The following is a 21981-nucleotide window of genomic DNA, read 5'->3' on the forward strand; positions in this document are numbered from 1 at the left end:
ATCTATCTGAAAAATGAATGTGCGTATATATGTATGTGTGTGAGAGGTGTGGGAGAGCATAGTTAGAGTTCTTTCTGCATCTCCTTCTCAAAAGTCAAATCCTTCTATATTCTTTTTTTTTTTTGGTAAGAAAAAATATTGCCTATTTAAGACTAGAAAAAATTAAAGGTCTTAAGAAGTCTTGTTTGAGATTTCTATCATGTTATTTTCAAACCAGTGGGAAAGTTCTTTGCTCTATTAACTCTAAGAAAAAGGGGATGTGGTCAGATCAGTCTTGCATTCTGGTGATCCCTTAAAAGTAGTTGTAGCGGGTGCAAGTTAGAGCAGCTCCAGAACTGCTCTGCATTGCTCACTGGACTATAGCAGTGCTCAGTGGCCTGACAATCAGGGAGCCAAAATATATGTCTAATTCCTCCATTTGATGTACATGCATAGCTCCCATTAATATTTCTCTTCTATACATGTCCAGGAAAAGACTCATGTTTCCACTTAGTCCAGTGTAAGAACTTCAAGAAAATCATGTAATGAAGGAATGATTCTTAGATAATGCATATCTTGCTATAACTTTTCATACAGAAATTGAAATACCTATACAACGGATATGAGTAATGCTGTAAACTATTGTATTTTAAACAAGTTCTTGTATTTATGATTTTTATGTTTCAGTAACACGTAAAAATTATTGCACAAATGTTTGTATGTACATTTACAATCAACTGACCGGAATCATAGAATATACAGATAGTAAATGTGCAGTATTTTTTCTCTTATGCACAAAACATTATGCAAAATTTTTCAATAAGAGTAACTTAATTATTGATTCCAAAAATATATAAAATAGCAAAAAGAGGAATGTAAGGACATAAGTACTAAAGCGTGTCAAAAATTTCATTTGAGACACCAGCTGAAGAGTTGGTATTTATAGCACCTGGAAGGTGTAGTATCTTGTTCAGTGTTACTGCATTTATTAAGGGCTAGACTGTGATGTTAAAATCAAGCCTCAAGCAAGGAGCACAGCATTGTTGAGAAGCCCAGAGGGAGATTGTTACACAGTCTCCTTCCTGGTCTCCCCGCTGCCCTGGGGAAGGAGTGCATTGTGACAAGTCTATGTCCGGCAGAGCATATTCTCCCTGATATATTGGTGTAGCTAAGCTGCCGAGTGCACTGTATGTGATGGGAGAACGTCGAGCCTCTGCCCTCTCCTTCCCCTTCTCAGCCCAAGAAGCTTTGGGTTGGAGGGGAAGTGTTTTTTAGAGCAGAGCAGGATATGGCTTTCCTGTCCCACATCACTTTTCAAGATTTCAGAAATGTTCCCATTCCATGTCAGGGTGAAACAGCAACTTTTCAAAGTGTTTTGTGAAAACGAGAGAGAGAGAGACCCAATCCACAATAGCCAGGTCATCAGGACACTCACCTGGGATGCTGTTCTCCCACATCCCAGGTGAGTGCCCTGATCTCTAGGCTATTGACTCTTCTGGGATGGGTCTCTGTCTCTTTCTCAATATGACCAGAAATTTCATCCTGGACCTGAGAAACCTTTCCTGACAAAAGTATTGTCAAAACTGGTATGTTCCAGTGAAAAGCTTAGGTTTTGATGAAGCAGCATTTTTTGACAAAAATAATAATAATTTAAGACCATTTCTAGTGCTCCTGATCCTGGTACCAGTAATGATGCTGGAGGCCCCCATCCTCAGCCACCCTTATGTCAGGGCTTTTCTGTACTCTGTTTGTGCAAGTGCATGTGCAATCATGCCCTCTTCCATCATAGTGCTTTTTTATTTATTTATATTTTTAAAGGAGGAAACTTTGGCCTGATAGACCCCCCCCCCCTTCTCTGTTCCCCTGCTAAGTTCCATAATGAAGTTACCCTAGGAAATTTCTTCTTCCTATCATGCATCCCCTTTGTTATGGAGTATCAGACATACTGAATGTATAATTGGTCAATATAATGTGTCCTTTATTGAGATGAGTTGTCTCTAGGCAGATTAGAACCCTTGCTTTGTTGTGCATAAAAGATGAACCTGTGAAGTCCCATACGTTTTTTCCCCCCTGTGATTTTAAAATGTATTTCATAGTTTTGTTTTTCCCTTTTATTCCATCTTCAGTTTCTTTTATGCAAATATTAAATTACCATAGCTTTTTACAGAACATAGAACAACCCTGTAGCCTCTTAAAGCTTGTGGCGGTTTTCAGCATATTGGCTGTCACAGCTTAAACCTATGTAAAGTGGTTCAAAAAAGAACCAGTCTTTACAGAACTGCCAACATTTCAGATGGAAAACTCTTTTTTTCCCCCTCATCAAAGACAATAATTGAAAACTTTAAAGTATGGCTGTGATCAGAAAAAATAAGTGTTTACCAGCAAGTCAACATTTCAGATAGACAGTTTTCCCCCCCCTCTTCTATTTCAAATAGTTTCTTGATTGTTAGTAGCCAGTCTCTTGAAAGGTGCCACTCAATTCCAATTCCGTCAGGAAGACGGTTGTGAATGAGAATCAGGATCACGGCAAGGTAAATGGAGAAGAGTGTTGGAGCAATGACACAGCCCTGCTTGACACCGGTGTGAACAATGAATGGTTCAGTCTCTGAGCTGTTGCACAGAATGCCGGCAGTCATCCCATTATGGAGTAGTCTGATGATGGAAATGAATTTCTGTGGACAGCCAAACCTACATAGCACCTTCCAGAGGGCATCGCAATTGATAGTCAAAGGCCTTGTTAGATCGATGAATGTCATGAACAGTTCCTGGCGTTGCTCTCTGCACTTCTCCTGAATCTGTCGTGCCACGAAGATCATGTTGGTTGTGCCTCGGGATGACCTGAAGCCACATTGTGATGTGGGGAGGAGTTCCTTGGCAAGGGGGAGGAGGCTGTTTAATAGGATCCGGGCAAGACTCTTCCCTGTGATGAAGAAGAGAGCAATACCTCTATTGTTCCCGCACAAAGATTTGTCCCCTTTCTTTAATGTAACAATGTTGGCGTTCTTAAAGTCAGGTCTTTGCAGGTCCAGATTTTGCTGAGGAGTTGGCAAAGTTTGTGCTGGAGCATTGTTCCACCGGCTTTAAAAACCTCAGCTGGGATGCTGTCTGAGTCTGGTATCTTGTGATTTTTTTTTTAATCTGGGTGATGGCATGCTGGTCTTCTTCAAAAGATGGGGGATCAGCAAGGTGTTCCATTGCTGAGAGTTGAGGAATAAACTCGATGGTGTCTTCAGAGACTGTGGATTCGTGGTTTAGTAGACTCTCAAAGTGCTCCTTCCAGAGTTGTTTAATGGATGCATTGTACCTGAGGAGGGTGGAGCCATCCTGAGAATGTAAGGGGATTGGGCCTTTGGAGCTTGGCCCATATATAGCTTTGGTTGCTTGAAAGAAGCTTCTCATGTCATCCTGGTCTACTAAACCGTGGATCTCAGAGGCCTTCTCTTGCCACAACTTATTTTTGATGTCACGTAGCCTCCTTTGGACTTTGGCTTTAAGTAGGTGATAGGCCTCATGTTTTCATTTGTTAAAGGAATCAATTTGCCAGTTACAAAATGCATTTCTTTTCTGTTGAATTAATGCTAGGATGTCCTCTTTGTTTTCGTCAAACCAATCTTGGTGCCGATGAGTGGAATATCCTTTGGTTTCAGCACATGCATTGTGAATGGTGTTTTTAAGTTGATCCCAGTGCTCTTGAATGTCAATGATGTTGTCAGGCAGGCTTAGAGAGTTTCTGATAGATGTTGCTGGAACATCTCGCAGCTGGCTTGGTCTTGAAGTGCTTTGATATTATACCACTTTCGCTTAGTCTTTGGGTGTTTGCGGTGTGGTGGAGCGAGCTGCAGGTACATGACTGATCTTACTAATCAATGGTCTGTCTAACAGTGATCGGTACCTCTCAGACCTCGTGTTATATGGACGTTGGTATAGTCTCGGGCTCTGACTATAACATAGTCAGGAAAGTGCCAGTGTTTGGACCGAGGATGTTTCCAGATGGTCTTAAATTTATTATTCTGCCTAAAGATGGTATTTGTTATGAGCAGGTCATGCTTCACACATTTACTGAGGAGGAGAATACCCAGCGCCGTATTATTGCCTAGGCCGACAAATTTGCAGGGGCGGAAGCTCCCCTCCGGGCCCCGCCCCCCACTGCAGCTCACCTTCGCCTCCTCTGCAAGCGCGCCGCCGCGTCCTGTTTCTCTCCCCTCCCAGCGCTTGCACCGCGAAACAGCTGTTTTGCGGGGCAGGGAGGGAGAAGGGAGGAGGGGGAATGCCGCGCACTGGGGGAAGAGGCGGGGCTGGGGGCGGGGATTTGGGGAAGGGATCCAATAGGGGAAGGGAGGGGGCGGAGTTGGGGCGGGGACTTTGGGGAGGGGGTTGGAATGGGGGCGGGAAAAGGGCGGAGTCGAGGCGGGGCCAGGGTGGCAATTATTTCCCGGCCGAGGGGCGGCAAAATTATTAATCCACCACTGAGAATACCATTGGGGTTTACATTTCCCACCCCTTCTTTGCCTACTGTGCCTCTCCAGAGTTGGGAATCCCATCTGACTCTGGCACTGAAATCTCCCAGGAGGATGAGTTTGGCTGCCTTAGGTGTGGTTGTGAGGACTGCATCAAGAGTTATATAAAACTGCTCCTTATTGTCTTCCTCATCATCGAGTGTTGGGGCGTATCCGCTGATGACCGTGGCATATTGGTTGTTGCAAAACTTGAGCCAAAGAGTCATGAGACGCTCGTTGATCCTCACGGGGAAACTCCAAAAGCTGACTGGCGATCTTATTTTTGATGGCAAATCCAATCCCGTGAATGGGTCTCTCTTCGGGTGTCTGTCCTTTCCAAAAGAAGGTGTAGCCACCTCCATCCTCTTTAATTGGCCTTCATCGGCCCAGTGGGTCTCACTAAGAGCTGTAATGTCAATGTTGAGTCTTATCAGTTCTCTGGCAATTATGTCAGTTCTTTTGGGGCATTCACTGTGCTAAAAGTCCATAAGGGTGCAGACATTCCAGGTGGCAAAATTCATTTTTATATCTTTTGTTTTGATCACGGAGTTGAGTGATCCCACTGGATATAGCCATCCAGTCAGAAAAGTGAGACACAGCCTATGTTTGGGGCACCTTTTCTAGCCCCCTCCCCCTGAAAAGGCCTGCTCAGTCACAGCCATTGCTGTCAAAATGCACTTCTGTCTCAACCAAGCACAAAATGACCATCCCATGGCTGCCTCCTGTGTGCAGATTTGTGACTAAAGACTCCCAGAGATCACTGCTCCTGTCTTCCCCATCACCGCAGGACTTTGTGCGGGTGTGAACCCTTGAGCAGAGGCCTGTGCATGAAATCTTTTAACATGGGGAAACTGGTGCACAGGCGGTGACAACACAAAACGCGACAGGAGGAAAACCCTGACCCAGTGGCAAGGGATCCAAGACAACTAGGGGCCTCCTTCCTGCTGCAGCCCTCGTCCTCCTTCACAGCCGCAGAGTACTATAAGGTTCTCTATATGTGCCTGTTCCACTGTTGGGGTCTTTTGAAGTTTGGACCATTGTTAGTCAGGAGCTTCACCTCAGACCTGCTTGCCAAGGGGGACCCTACCAGGAGTATAAACGCTCCAGATGATATAGCTCTGAGGATCTTTAGCCCACGCAAGCCTCTCCACCACAACAAGGTTGCGGTCCATCAGAGAGGACCGCTATCATATCTCCCCCTTAGTCATCTCTTTCCCAAGCCGAATAGCCCCAGTCTTTTTAATTTCTCCTCACACAGAAGCTGTTGCATACCCTTAATCGTTTGTGTTGTCCTACTCTGTACCTTTTCCATTTCTAATCATTTTTTGAGATGGGCTGACCAGAACTGCATGCAATATTCAAGGTGTGGGCATACCATGGATTTATATAGTGGTATTATGATATTTACTGTCTTATTATCTATTTCTTTCCTAATGGTTTCTAATATTCTGGTAGCTTTTTTGACTGCTGCTGCACATGGAGTAGATGTTTTCAGAGAACTAGCCACAATGATTCCAAGATCTCTTTCTTGAGTGGAAATAGCTAATTTAGACCCCATCATTTTTTATGTAAAGTTGGGATTATGTTTTCCAATATGCATTACTTTGCATTTATCAACATTGAAATTCATCTGCCATTTTTTGCCCAGTTGCCCAGTTTTGTGAGATCCCTTTGTAGCTCTTTGCAGTCACTTTGGACTTGCCTATCTTGAGTAATTCTGTATCATCCGCAAACTTTGCCATCTCACTGTTGACTCCTTTTTCCAGATCATTTATGAATATGTTGAACAGCACTGGTCCCAGTACAAATCTCTAGGGGACACCGCTATTTATCTCTCTCTTCTGAAAACTGACTGTTTATTCCTACTCTTTGTTTCCTGTCTTTATCCAATACTGATCTATGAGGGCACTTTCCTCTTATCCTATGGCTGCTTAAGAACCTTTGGTAAGGGACCTTATCGAAGGCTTTCTGAAAGTGCCAATACAATATATCCATTGGCTCACCCTTGTCCAAATGTTTGTTGATCTCCTCAAAGAACTCTAATAAATTGGTAAGGCATGATTTCCCCTTACAAAAGCTGTTTACTCTTCCCTAACAAATCATGTTCATCTATGTGTCTGATAATTCTGTTCTTTACTATAGTTTTAAACCAATTTGCCTGGTACTGAAGTTAGGTTTATCGGCCTGTAATTGCCAGGATCACCTCTGGAGCCTTTTTTAAAAATTGGCATCACATTAGCTATTCTCCAGTCACCTGGTACTGAAGCTGATTAACATATCACAGTTAGCAGTTCTGCAATTTCATATTTGAGTTCCTTCAGAACTCTTGGGTGAATACCATTTGGTCCTGGTGACTTATTACTGTTTAGGTAATCATTTTGGTCCAAAACCTCCCCTATTGACACCTGTGTATGGGACAGTTCCTCAGATATGTCATCTAAATAGTGTGGCTCAGATGTGGGAATCTCTCACATTCTCTGTAGTGAAGACCTATGCAAAGAATTCATTTAGCTTCACCATAATGGCCTTGTCTTCCTTCAGTGCTCCTTTAGCACATCAGTGGCCCCACTGATAGTTTGGCATGCTTCCTGCTTCTGATATACTTAGAAATTTGTTCTTAGATTTTGAGTCTTTTGCTAGTTGCTCTTCAAATCTTTTCTTGGCCTCCTTAAGTATACTTTTACACTTGATTTTCCAGAGTTCATGCTCCTTTCTGTTTTCCTGAGTAGAATTTGACTTCCCATTTTTAAACGATTCCTTTTCGCCCCTAACTGCTTATTTTACTCTGTTGTTTAGCTATGGTGGCATTTTTTTTGTCCTCTTACTATACTTTTTAATGTGGGATATACATTTAATCTGAGCCCCTATTATGGTGTTTTTAAAAAGATTCCCTGCAGCTTGTAGGCATTTCACTCTTGTGTCTGTTCCTTTTAATTTCCATTTAACTACCGTATATACTCGATCATAAGACGGTTCGTTTATAAGCCGCCCCCACCAGCCCCCAAGATGGATAAGTAAAAATGGCAAATTTTTATGACTCATTCATAAGCCGACCCTATAATTCAGGGGTCGGCAAACTTTGGCTCACGGCCCATCAGGATAAGCCGCTGGCGGGCCGAGATGGTTTGTTTACCTTGAGCGTCCACAGGCATGGAGGTAAACCTAAGTAAACAAAATGTCCCGGCCCACCAGTGGCTTACCCTGACGGGCCAGGACAGCAACTGGTGGGGAAATTTTTTTGGGGGGAGAAGCTGGGGATCAGGGGAGTAACCCCTGTCACCACCCCCAACATGACTCCACCCCTAGCCCAGGACCTCCCCACATGACCCTTCCCTGTGTAACCCCTGCCCGCCCCACCCCTAGCCCGGGACCCCCACACTCTCTCCCCATCCCATCCCTTCCCACCTTACCTGGAGCGGGCCAAGGGAGGATGTCTCTGGTCTGGCCAGAGCTGCTCCGGCAGGCCGGGCGGTGCATCCGCAGCCTGCCAGCCCCAGAGCTGCAGCTGCTTCGGAGGCTGGTGGGAGAGCAGCGTGGCCAGAAGAGGAGAGACTCTGGCCCTGCCTCTTCCCTTCTGGCTCTACTGGCTGTGCTGCCTCTCCTTGCTCCCTCTGTTGGGGTGTGTGTGTATGTGTCCCCCACCATTCCCCCTCTCTATATCTGTTCATAAGCCGACCCCCTTCTCTGATGCTTCCCTTTTTTACTAAAAAAAATGTGGCTTATGAATGAGTATACATGGTAGTTTCCTCATTTTTCTGTAGTTCCTCTTTCTGAAGTTAAATGCTACTGTGGTGGACTTCTTTGGTATTTCCCCCCCCCCCCAAGGATGTTACATTTAATTATATTATGGTTGCTATTACTGAGTGGTTCAGCTACCTCTTGGACCAGATCCTGTTCTCCCCTTAGGACTAAATCAAGAATTGCCACTTGTGGGTTCCAAGACTAGTTGCTCCAAGAAGCAGTCATTAATGGTGTCTAGAAACTTTATTTCTGAATCCTGTCCTGAGGTGAGATATACTCAGCCAATATGGGGATAGTTGAAATCCCCCATTATTACTGAGTTTTCTATTTTTATAGACCCTCTAATCTCCCTGAGTGTTTCACAATCACCATCACCATCCTGGTTAGGTGGCAGGTATAATATTCCTCCTACTGTACTCATATGACATGGAATTTCTAGTCATAGAGATTCTATGGTACGGTTTGATTCATTTAAGATTTTTACTGTATTTGACTCTATGCTTTTCACATATAGTGCCACACTCCCACCAGCACAACCGCTTCAGTCCTTCCTAGATATTTTGTATCCTAGTATTACCATGTCCCATTGATGGTCATTCCACCAAGTTTCTGTGATGCCTGTTATATCGATATCCTCATTTAATACCAGGTACTCAAATTTGCCCATCTTAGTATTTAGATTTCTAGCCTTTGTATACAAGCACTTCTAAAAATTTGTCACTTTTTAGTTGTCTGCCATCATGTAACATAATCGAATGGTGACTCTTTTTCATTTGACTGTTTCTCTTCAGTTCCTACCTGTATTTTATCAACTTCTATCTTCTCCTCTTTACTAAGATACAGAGAATCCTGGTTAATGTATCCTTCCCATGGGATGTCTCTGTCCAAACCATGTGCTCCTCCACACCTGTTGGCTTTCCCCCAGCCTCCAGGTTGCCGGCATGTAAAATTAAAAAGATCGTAATCTGGTTCTGTTTTGGTTTAGGTGGAGCCCATCCAAAAGGTTCCCCAGTTCATTTTAAACCTAAATCTGTCCTCCCTACACTTTCATCTCATCCATGCACTGAAACCCTGTGGTTCTGCTGTCTAACTGGCTTTGCATGTGGAACTGGAAGCATTTCAGAGAATGCTACCATGGAGGTCTTGGACTTTAATCTCTTACTTAGCAGACTAAATTTGGCCTCCAGAAATCCTGAGCATGCCCCAGCTGGCTCTCCTAATATCTGAAGACACTTGATTTGTGGTTGAGTTACATGAGTATCCTATGACTGCCATGGCATGTATGTGCAAAAAAGGGGTATGCTGAGAAAGAGAGAATATTCTGAACCCCTTAATTTTTTAAAATTTCATTTTAAACATCCTAAAAGATACTTAGTCACCCTGCCACCCAGTAAAAATATCATCCAAAATTTTTTTTAAAAAGCAACAATTCCCCACAAATCAACATCAGCATATTTGCAACAGACTAGCTATGGTTTTTCTGTATTTATTATTTTATGTTTGTTTCTCTGATCTAAAATGGAAGAGGATGTAATGGGTTGAGACCAATAAAGATGCCGTGCTAGGGAAAGGACTATTTGATATGATTTACCATGGATTTGACCAAATTATGGTACAGTTTAAAAAAAAAAAATCACCTATTGTATCATGTGGTATATTTTCTAAAAGAATGGATAATTCCAAGTTCTCTTTTCCCAGACAGTTTGATAATACAAACATCCCATTACATGGGCTACTTGACATGTTACAATAAATGCTTTTAATAATATCAATTAAAAATACAGTTTTGCTTTATAGGGGTATGAAACAAGGAAATAATAATACCTTGATCCTAGGTGTCTGCCATTCTAGATGCTTTCGCATTACATCTTACCAGCAAATGCTCCAGGCTGACTAGGGTTAGTTGTTTTAATGCATTTCGGTGAAATAATGCACTCAAAATGCATTAGAAAATCACATTAACCTTCATTTTATTCTAAAATACTTTAGAAAGTACTTTCTGAATTGGATACATTATTGGTAAAAAGTATCATTATGTAAGTGTTTGGGATAGTGATATAGACAATGGAATAGTTAAATTATTCTATTTTTCAAAAAGGGCCTGGAATGAAATTGCAGCATTGCAATGGTGATAGTCGTTCCTATTACTAAAGACAAGTATGTCAGCATTTCAGTTATGAAGACTAGCCAACCGATGCTGTTTTTATTTTACTCCTAGAAGCAAACCCCTCTCCACTGATCCTAGCTAGCAGAGTGCAGCAGCGCTTGGATATTTTGGGAAGAGGGTTTAATTCCATATCTGCCAGAGCCAGTGTAGGATCTCTTCATTCCATCATACTATTTCATGCCTTGCTGATTTCCTTTGTCCTCATTCTGTTCTGTTTTCTACTTGTCTTCCCTTGCCTCTCTACTTAGTGTGGGGTTTTCAATACTTAGGGCATTCTTGATTACAGTAGACTCCTACATTGGGTTTTATCTTGTATGCCTTCTTACGCAATGCTCCCACTGAATTGGGTGATAGGGGAATGTAGTATTTTGAGCCCAAGGAGGTCACTAGTATAAAAAAAAAAATTCAAAAAGCGGAAGGGAAAAGTAGATCCAAATTTTGCCCGTTTTTCACAAATTCAGCTTGTTCTCTGTTTGCTCCCCAAACCTGTATGTGCCCTATTTCCAAACTCTTCCCACTCTGTCACCTCTGTTAATCATGTGGCCAATTGTCAGACTGCCAAAATAATACGTTAATGTGGAATCAAAGACAGTTAGTAGAACAATTAAGCCTTACTGACTAAAGTGAATATTTTCTGGACAGTCTTAATAGTGTAGACACTTTGGGCCAGCCCTATGTGGTGCTTTCTCAGTCTGCACCTCATCAGCCCAGTCTTTTGTCTACAAATACAATGGAAAATGGGACTAATACCCCGAAGGTGGTAGTTTGATAGTTTAGTATCACACAAACAAAAACCAAGAATATTATTGCCTTAGATGTTTTTATATGAGAAGATTAAATATAATATTTTTTTAAAATGGATGCAGCCCTTTAGAAAGTAGATGTATTAAAAATGTGGATGTTGGTAATGTCAAATGACGGTGTAACCTTGCATTTGCTTCAGTGTTTCATTCTGGTAAGTTTTAATAGCCAAGTGCCACACTTTAGGAAGCAAGGGATACAATGAATAGCTTTTCTGAGATATGCTGCCAGAAATAAGTATTTCAAGGGGGTGAGCAAGAGGCAAACAGATATTTTTCACTGGGGAATTGTCTCAAATACTCAGGAGGCCCAAAAGCATGAAGCAGTATACAATTGGGATGCTAATTAGATTTAGAATCTCTCTCCACAAAAGAACTTTTTTTCACAACGTGTATTTTAAAAGTGCCTAATTCGTTCCCTCACAGCATGTGTTTGAAAAGTACCTCATGCACTATATTTCCTAATTTACCTCTATAGGTTTTTTTCCAGTCCTGTGAAACCTCTGTGGAGTTAGGTGCTTGGGATATAAGGTTTGATTTTGAATGTTGATTGATTAGTAGAGTAGGAGATATTGGAATATGGAATTCGACACCTTACCCCATTATGCAACAGAATTATTCATGAGGATATCTTAATGCCGGGTCCTGAGGTGATGTATTATTTAGTGTGTGGATCTTTTCTTGATGTATTGAGTAGATAGATGATATCCTGCCTTAGGCAGGATGGGGAAACGTTAATGAGCCTCCATTGTTGTGAATTGTTTAACAATTCCATTGTTTAGCTAAATAGAAAATGGCTTATTTGAAAGTTTTGACACACACAGCCTTTGAGTGATGCTCTTGTAGTGGCGCACCTGTCCTTTAAGAGCTTAAATGAATGAACATTTTAGAGCTTCCTCACAGTAACTTCTATCTTGGAGAAGAAGAAAAATGGATTTTTCTCTTTTTTGCAAAAGAGATTCTTCTGGTGTCACGTTTGGATCCTTTTGTGACTACGCTTACAATCCTGCAGGATACAGCTTGTAGGGTGAGAAGTTATTTTCACCACCCAAATCCATACTTAGTCATCTAAATATACATCACCAGATTTTCAGAAGTGATAAGCACTCACTAATTCTATTGAAATAACTGAGATTTGCAGGACCCCATGCCTTTGCAAGCCAAATACTTGTACTTTGATGCCCAAACATAGATATAAATAAAAGTCTGTCTTCAATGCATAATGCTATTCAGTGTACTGTCTCTTAGCTTGATGCCCAGGGGCTGGATTGCCCTTTTCTGCAGTAAACTCTCCAGGAGGGGCTAAAAGGAGGGAAAACTGTGTGGGGTGTCCAACATCATTTCATGGTGTGAGGGGGAGCTATTTTCCCTCTTCACAAAATGGACTATGAGGCCTGGGTAATCCCAGAATCAAGGTCCTTGAGCCCCAGAGTTTCCTAACCCGGGCCTTGTCCCTGTAGGCCTGGCTTGACATAAGTAACTTGCCTCGTTTCTTATTGGGCATAAGTGGGAAGATGAATGGAAGGTTAAGTTGTAAATAGGAGAAACAGTATGCTGGAGTCAGGATGTGTGTGCTAGCTAAGATAAGCAGCAACAGCCTGATGCTAGGGACTATAGACAAGAGTAAAGATCAGGTTCCATGTGAACAGTAGGTGGACAGAGCACGCCGTACAGGGAAACCAATCCAAAAATGTGTGGTGTAATGGATAGCAAATGCAATGTAATGTGTAAATGTACATAAAAGAAGAGGCTGTCTATTTAACTTTGGATGTGTGGTATGCACCTAGCCACCCCCTACTCTTGAGTCTGATCAACTCCGTGTCGCTTTGCTGTATGCCAAATAAAGGAACCTGTGGGCTCCAGTGGAGCTCAACTACTTGGAACTTGTTTTGTTTTATTGGTCCCTGGGATTCCCTTAAAGTCCGCACCAGAGAAGGGACTCTGTGGGAACATTAATATAGCTCTAGGTAACCTCCACAGGCCAATGTGTGGAGTGCACCGCTCTGTCTTGCCTCACAGTGTGTGTGTGTGTGTGTGTGTGTGTGTGTGTGTGTGTGCGTGCGCGTGCGCATGCGCACCACTCTCAGCCTTGCCTCACACTGTGTGCGCACGCGTGTGTGCACCCTGCTATCAGCCTTGCCACACCTAGTGTGTGTGAGTGGGGGGTGCCCCTCTATCTGCCTTGCCCCAACCGGTGGGGTGGGAGGAAGCCCATTTTTTGCTTCCTGCCTGTCATCTTTATTTCCTTTTTCAGTCACCTGTTTTGTCGTCTTCAGTTTTTCTAACCAACCCTCTTTAAAGTACAGAACTATGTTAAACCCTGTTGCCTGTTGGAGAGCGTTCAGAGTACAGAATGTGAGAATTTTTGTCTGAGATTAAGTACAACTACCTGTGATAAAACTAAAGGGCCAAATTATGGCTCTTTTGTCCCTTCAGGTGAGGGCTTCCATTAATTCTGCTTCCATTAAAGTAATTGAGTTTTGCCATTGATTTCAGGGCATTGCATTTCCACTCATGCAAATTACTTTGAGCAGAAGGTGCTGCATAGTGTCCACAGAGGAACTGGAGGATTGTGCTAACACATGCAGATGACCCCAGACCCTGTCGTGAAACCACCCCCATAACTAAATGTGCAGAGGAAATGGTATGTGCAGTCACACAGGGACAGCTCTTTGGGGCTCACCTTTTCAGCTCCCCTCCAAGCAAGCGACAGTGACTTTTCCTACACAGTAGATGTACCAGGAGTTGTCCATATCTTGAAAAATGAAGCATGAGGATCCTGCTTCTTCTTGGTTATCATTCATTTATCCCCTTCTAGATAAATGGCCCAGGATAAAGGACTCTGGAGATCTGTGGTTGGCGGCCCATACCTCGACTGGGGTGACGGGCATGAGTGAGTGAGTGAGTGAGATGATGAAATAAGCTCCTCCATCTACCTCTCCATCTTGCATGTCTCCAAAATGGCAAGCATCCCTGATCTTGCTGTCAAACTGTCGCAACCCCAAATGAGCTAGATGGGTTACAAACATCTGCCTGAGACTCTAAATAGCTTACATTGCAAAAGGCACCTGCAAAATCTACTTTGAGCTCAGTGGATTTTCCTTCATGGCGTCTGCTTTGTGCAAATATGTTCCTGCCTCAAAATTAAAATTTGGCCCAGGATATTAACTCTTAGGTCAGTATTGTTTATAAATGATTATTTATGTGCTTGACAATTTGGATAAACTTTGGATAACAATATTGTTCTATAAAGCTTTTTATCATGTAAAGATTCAATTTATATTACTACTTCTGTGCTAGGAAAATTAGGATGAGTTGGTAGCTTTCCACATTGTATAATTCAGTGTTAAATTGTGATTGCTTTTGTAGAGTTTTACATTTTGATTAAGTTTTTAATTACAGTAAATTTATAAGAGCTGCAGCTTTCTAAAGCAGAGAGTAGAGGTTAGATTTATTAATTACTCCAGAAACAAAGCAAACGCTTTAGGCTAAGTAAATGGATATTGAAAATACAAATCTAGCTTTCAGGCTTATTTAGAGACAATGTTTAATTACAAACCTATGTTCCTATGTAAGCATTTATAATCATTAAATTACTTTCTCTTAAAATTGTATTGAAAAAAATGCCACTCACTCTTAAAATCACCACCCCTTCCTTGTTCTCTCCTCCCCCCACGTGCAATGTTATTAGTTTTCAAATTGAACATGGCCTTTCACATACTTTAAATACAGAAATCAAAGTAGAAGTGTGAATACAATATTAAAGTACCTAATTGTGCAGTCTTAAGATATGCAGGAACTCTGAAATTTGTGGGATTTTGGCTGCATGAGGACTGCAGGGGTGCTGGAACAATTTGTATAGTAGGGGTGCAGAGAGCCATTGAACCAAACTGTAAACCCTGTATATGATGGAAACCACTTCAAGCCAGGGGTTACGACAGCATCCTCAGCACCCCTAGCTCCAGCATTTATGGAGGACTGAGGAATAAAACTCTGAACTATTTTGGATTAAAAAAAACCCTATAATACTTACATATTGAGGAATACTATGAAACTGATCTAGTCACCTTCCATAGGTCTCAGATTTTATTTTACTTGTGTTTTTTGAATGGCCAAAGATACATGTGTTGGTCCTGCAGAAAACTTGTATGGTTCATAACCATTTCTAAAAACTACTGGGCCTGATTCTGCTCTGTTGTACTGGTGTAAGTCCCAAGCTCAGCAGAAGTACTCCTGATTTACGTTGGTGTAACTAGTCGCAAACTTTGTGATATCAGAAATAGGAGATCGCTGCAGGATTCAAGTGAAGGAAGAGATGGGGTTTGTAGGGAAACACATTTTCAACAATAACAAAGAAAAAATACCACATGACAAAACTAATTTTTGAATAAATTTTCACTAGTTTATAGCCTTTTAAAAAGTCCATTTAAATGATGATTAATAAAATTATAATAAATATGGTTAACAAAGTAAAAATACAAGCAGAATGATTGCAAATAAGGGTAGTTTTCTTACATAAGAAGAGCGGCCGATATAAAAGGAAACTCCTCATTGACTTCAGCAATAAAAGAAAAGGGAACATAACAGAGCTGAGGCAACAAGATTGAGCTGCAGCAAATATAGATACTGTTGTTTTAAAAGAGAGATCTATTATTTTTCTTCATCAGTTCATCCCATCTGCCCCCATCTTTTTTCAGATATTTCAATAGATGTGGTCTTTTTAAGTTCAGGTAGGATAAGTAAATGTACAACACCATAAACAGGTAGATTTCCAAAACAAATGAAGGAAATTTATGACTAGCTGAATACATTTAAGCCTTTTATGTCAGGCTTAAATGGGTTGGGATTCCTGCATTGCAGCGAATTTAATAATCTCTGTAGGATCCAATGAATCCCAGTAGTCATTGGGCAATAGAAAGATATAGCTATAATAGTGAGTATGTCATGATGAGAACCAGTCCAAGTTAGCTAATACTCTTTCACAAACATTTTAGTAATGTGCTGTTGTTTTGCCTGTCCACTTAATACAATTTTGTACTTGCCTCCTCCACTCCCACCCCCAAGTTTTATTTTTCACAAAATTTAGAGAGTCTGCACACTTTTCATAGCAAAGAAAGCAAAAGCTCACAAATTTGATCAATGGAGTAGTGCAAAACTTCAAGGCGGGAGAGTGGTACCAGGGATAAGTACAGATAATGTTAACGTGGGCATAGAGATTACTACCTTGATCATTCGTTGATCTAAAATGCTAATGTTAATACTGCTAATTAGAGCTGTGCAAAAAACTAATTTTTAGTGCTAATTCAACTTTTTAAAAATGTTCAGTGATCTGAAAAAGTTAACAATTTTGGGTCAAATGGAACATTTTGACCCAAAATGAAATTTTTTCAGGATTTTTAACTTTTTAAAAAGAACATTGCAGTAAAATTCAATATGAGAAGGCCTTTCAAATCAAAATGTTTCATTTAAAAAATGTCAGAACAAAACACACACACGTTTTCGCCCAGTTCTACTCCTGATCAAAATTTCTACCCAATTCTTTTATTCCAAGCTTTGCTGTCTTTTTACAAACCCGAAACCTGGAAAATGTCACAGGAAAAAAATCCATGGAGAATATTTCCTCCAGTTGTAGTCCCTGACTGGTAAGGTAGGATTGTAAATTTTCTCCTGCTGATGATAGCTCATCTCAGTTGATTGGCCTCTTACAGTTGGTATGGCTACTCCCACCTTTTCATGTTCTCTGTATATATAGCTATCTTCTTTCTGTGTGTTCCATTCTATGCATCCGATGAAGTGGGCTGTAGCCCACGAAAGCTTATGCTCAAATAAATGTGTTAGTCTCTAAGGTGCCACAAGTACTCCTGTTCTTTTTAAGGTAGGCCAAGTTTTCCATGTAATGCAGTCAGAGTCTAAGACACATAAGGATTAGGTACATACCTCCCTGCACTTACATTACCTTCATGGATAGGCACTTCACACTGTTTGGACCAGCTGTTAGGGATCCAGCAGAATGTGTTACCCTCTGATCTGTCTGAGCCACCCTGTGAGTGTGATGTCTATAGCTGCTTTCTGCAATCCCACCCTCAGTGCCTTATACTCCTAAAGGTAGATAGGGCATTTTTGTGTCCCTCTTTTAGAAAGTGGGATGCTGTTTGTTGCCGAGTGCAATAAATATATTTAAAGTATTCACTTATATAGTTTTATATAGTATAATTATTTGGAAATTATGATCCTGCACTAAATGCATAAAATTCAGTTTTTATGGCCTATCATTTTCAGTGCATAGGTATGGTTTATAATTTGAGCAGCCACTCAAATGTAAAGATCAGTATTGTTAATTAACTGCAGTTGTGAGACAACTTTGTATGAGAAAATCTTGTGTCTGAACTGGAGGAATTTTCTAAAAGGTCATCTCAGCAACATGTATCATTTTCTTTTTAATTGAACAAATATTTCCAGAAAGCAACACATCCCTAGAAGCAACACTCTTTGTGAAGCCATCGTGGATCAGCTGGAGGCTTTTGTAGGCAGTGCATATGGAATTCTGGTTTAGTGACATTTCAGATAGAGTAAGCTCTTGTATGTTACCATAATACAATAACATTCATATTTTTAAAAGACAGTGTTTTCATTATCTGCTGTACTTTTTCTACACTGAGGTCATAAACAATAAAGCCTGAGAATGCACTCTTTTGTTACAGTTTTGGTAAATGGCAAAATGTTTCAGAGGAGCAAGTAGTCTCTAGGTTGAGTAACATATTTACTATAAATAGTCAATAAATCCAGTGGCCCCAGTCAGGACTCCATAGTGCTAGGCATTGGACAAACAAAGGTAAGTTGGGTTTCCTGCTATAAAAAGCTTCCAACTTAAGCAACCAAGCAAAAAATAAATAGCAAGGGAGAAAAACAGACAAATAAATATTATCTATATAATAAGATTCCAGGATTGTCACTTTGTGTCTCACTCTGAAGACTAGAATATCTGAAGTATGAAGTGATGGAAACAGTAACAAACATGGTTGGAGAGGTGATTTTGTTTGGAATATCACCAGCTTGAATTCTCCCTGGATTCACAATCTCTTACCATCGAATTTTTAAGTTCTTGGTCATTTGATTTTATCAAGCACTGGCTTTCAGCTACAGTAAGGCATGCATCTATGCCATGCCAGGAGACCTAAACCATTGTGATATCAGCGATAACTCAACTCATCACCCCCTCCCCCCTTTCTTTACAGCTAATTTGCATGCAACAATTTCATTAGTTGAATGAGGGAGACTGCACAGATGGTGAATTACTTGGCCCAACTGACACTCCCCTGGGACAGCTCAGGCTCTCAACTACTAGCTTTTATATATGTGACATGCACTACATCAAATCAGTCCCTTCCTTTGCAACCCTCTGGGCTTCACTGACTTTACCCGATGTAGGGTTGCCCTCTTACAGGAACTTGTCCCCAGCATGCTGTTCTTAGAGGCTAGCCTTTTCAACTGGCAAAGTTACGCAGCTGCAGCCCTACTAATGATGCCACTTGCTGCTTCTCACTCTTTCAGCTGGTAAGTATTCTTGATTCCAGTTATGTTTTCCCTTTCCGATTCTGGAGGAGATGATACAGTCTCCCATTATTTATATCCATTGGGTCCTTAAGTAACATGGAATCTAGATCATAAACTCTAGTATTTGGTTTACATAGTGCTGGTGTCACGGATTAAGGGTTTGGTCCTGCAGCCATTATGCAGCCCAAACTGTCATTTTCTGCTGAGTGGCTGTTAAAATGAGCCAGGTGGCCAGATAATTATAATTTGAGTAGCCATATATCAGTTCTGCTATCACAACCTAGGTTTTACTCCAATTCAGGGAGATCCAAAATTTCCAGAAACACAGGAACACTCAGTTACAGAAGTTCCAATTTCTTTAATTGGACTTCACAGACATTTAGACCTTTAAAGGTTTTCAGGATTCTGCATTAAAGCTGCTTCTCTCTTACTTTGGCCAATGGTACCTAATTGTAGTACTGAGTTCCCTCACAAATTTGGAGCATGAGCCTGTATAGATTCACCTAGTAACACTGACTCTGAAGTGTAGTTCACTCAAAACCTGCTAAACGATAATTTCTCCTGCCTGACCAGCAAGCCTTCCTCCTCCAACTATCTATAATGATAGAGCTTTGATTCCTTATAGACATAATACCTGTTAGGGAGAAAATGTTGACAGATTTTCTTCTGTGTTAAGTTATGGCAGCAATTCCTGTATAATAGGATACTCTATATGGTAATTTAGCAATACTACTTTAAGTTAAAAATAGCAGTTTCATTTCATCTAGTGAAAAGGGAAATTGTTCTGTATATCCATAGTGTTATTTTCCAGACACAAAACACAAAGAGGGCAATTCACATTAGAATGCAGTTATCAGTGTTGCAAATATGCTGTTTACTAAGAAAACTAAGATTGGTCTGAAGAATTATGTTGATAACATACATAGGAAATCATATAGGGATCATCCAAAATATTATTCATAGAAGAGAGAGAGATGTAAACAAACCTTTAAAAAATTCAGTGAAAGAGCCTAGCAAAGAGCGTTCAAATAGGGTTACCATACGTCCGGATTTTCCCGGACATGTCCGGCTTTTTGGGCCTCAAATCCCCGTCCGGGGAGAAATCCCCAAAAGCCGAACATGTCCGGGAAAATAGGGAGGAGCCGGCGCCGCTGGGTGCTGGGCCGGGGGCCGGCGGTGCTGGGCCGGGGGCCGGAGCCGGCGGTGCTGGGCCGGGGGTGCTGGGCCGGCGGTGCTGGGCCGGGGGTGCTGGGTCGGCGGTGCTGGGCCGGGGGCCGGGGCTGGGGGTGCTGGGCCGGGAGCCGGGGCTGGCGGTGCTGGCCTGGGGGGCTCGGCCGGGGGCTGGCCCGGGGCCGGCACCCCAGGGCCCGAGCCGAGCCAGGCTGGAGACGCTGGGGCCGGGGCCGGCCGCCGGAGGGAGCCGCTCGGTTGAGGGGGCCAGACTGGGCCGCGCCTCCTCCGCCCACCCCCCCCAGCTTACCTGCTGCCTGCTTCGGGCTTTCCGTGAATCAAATGTTCGCGGGAAGCAGGGGAGGGGGCGGAGTTGGGGCAGGGACTTTGGGGAAGGGGTGGAGTTGGGGTGGGGGCGGGGCTGGGGGCGGGGCCGGGGCCCCGTGTAGTATCCTCTTTTTGGACACTCAAAATATGGTAACCCTAGTTCAAAAGCAACATAACTGGATAACATCATGATTAACAACACCAAAACGATTAGCACAGCTGTCTCTGCAACTCCGAAAGGTGCCTGTAGTGTAGATAAAGAGCTTCCCGAGCTTCACTTTTTAGGGTCACTTGGGTTAGTGCCCAAGCAACTTATGAACAAAATACTGGTTTTTACAGTGCTCTCAGAAAATGCACCAAATGTCTCTGCAGCTCTGGTTAAAGGAAAAACTAATGTATGTTCTTTAGTAGAAACAATATTCATTACTTTAGTTTACTGTGAAAAACAGATGGGCTGTTGATTATGGGTTCAATCCTGCCACCACTGAAATCAGTGGGAGTTTTGACATTGACTTCAATGGAAACAACATTAGGCGTGTTGCACACTATTTCATTTACCCTAAGGGCCTGGCACTAGCATGGGTGCACTTGCGGGATAAGGGGAGGGAATCTTTCCACCAAGGATAATATCAGTTCCCAAAGGGAGCGGAGAGGTGGTGGCGTCATGGCCCTAGCATGTACTACTGACCCACGGTGTTAGCCACGTGTGGTGATTGGGAAGACACTGGAGCATCCAAAGGGATGGTATGTGCACACTTACCATAGTCACCAGCAGCTCAGACAGGGATTGCATATCCTGCGGAACAATCCCTCCCCATGTCCCCCTTGTGGATGGGTGGCTCTAATCCGCCCCAATGCAGGCCTGTGCATATCTGGCTTAATTTGGTCTCAACTCTAGTAGGTCTGGTCTACAGGCAGTTTTTGTATCACTGTGACTATATCTGTTTAGAAACCAACTTAGAGAGTTGCAATCCCTTAGTGTGAATACAGCATATGGGTGCTCTCCCTTCATATGAAACTCTCATTGTATTTACTATGTATTATATCACACATTTTTCGATTGGCTTTGTCTCTTTGAAGGAACTAATACCTGTGCAGCATGTTCGGTTTATGCATTGTCCACACTTGACCTCCTCTTTACATTCCTAAGTATCTTGTCCATTTTTAATAAATAGTTCCCTGGGTGTTCTCCCTTTTATTTTAGCTGGCTCAGACATTCTGTCTTTTTAGCCTGCTGACCTATTTATTTCAGCCTAATGATCTGTTTACCTTCCTAATTCTATCCTCCAAGAAAGGAGGCCTCGCTTCACATGTTAATTACTCATGTCAGGCCAGACCTATAGTTCTTAATGTGAAAGAATACACACATTTTATGTGAAATCTAAATAAGTAGATTAGATTAAGATTTATTTTTTTAACAAAATTATCTGCCTCAGAAGATTAGTGCCCTAACCTTTCTATGCCAAGTGCATCTATTTTTGGCATCCTGCCAGTTTGACATTGGATGTCGGAGGAAATAGGTCACATTTACTGAGGTGTAATAATATTTCTGTCATATTTATGCAATAGTTATTGTAAATCCTATACATAATATCAGTAAAATTCCATGCAAGTTTGAATAGTCTAGTCACTGAACAGTCAAAAGGGATGCAAAGAAATGTATCTTGTTGGTAGGTAAGTAGCTATGAGTATATACAGTGCATGTGACAAAATATATAAGCAATGCTCTGCCTGTTCCATTTTTTCA

General features: G+C 41.9%; 1 protein-coding gene across 1 annotated transcript in view; it reads left to right on the forward strand.

The window, feature by feature from the left end:
* GALNT13 (polypeptide N-acetylgalactosaminyltransferase 13) overlaps positions 1-21981 on the forward strand; it is a 324991-nt gene that overhangs the window by 198300 nt on the left and 104710 nt on the right. The gene's annotated exons all lie outside the window — the stretch shown is intronic.

The sequence above is a fragment of the Emys orbicularis genome, chromosome 11 (genome assembly GCF_028017835.1).
Source record: "Emys orbicularis isolate rEmyOrb1 chromosome 11, rEmyOrb1.hap1, whole genome shotgun sequence".
In the NCBI taxonomy this organism is placed as follows: Eukaryota; Metazoa; Chordata; order Testudines; family Emydidae; genus Emys; species Emys orbicularis.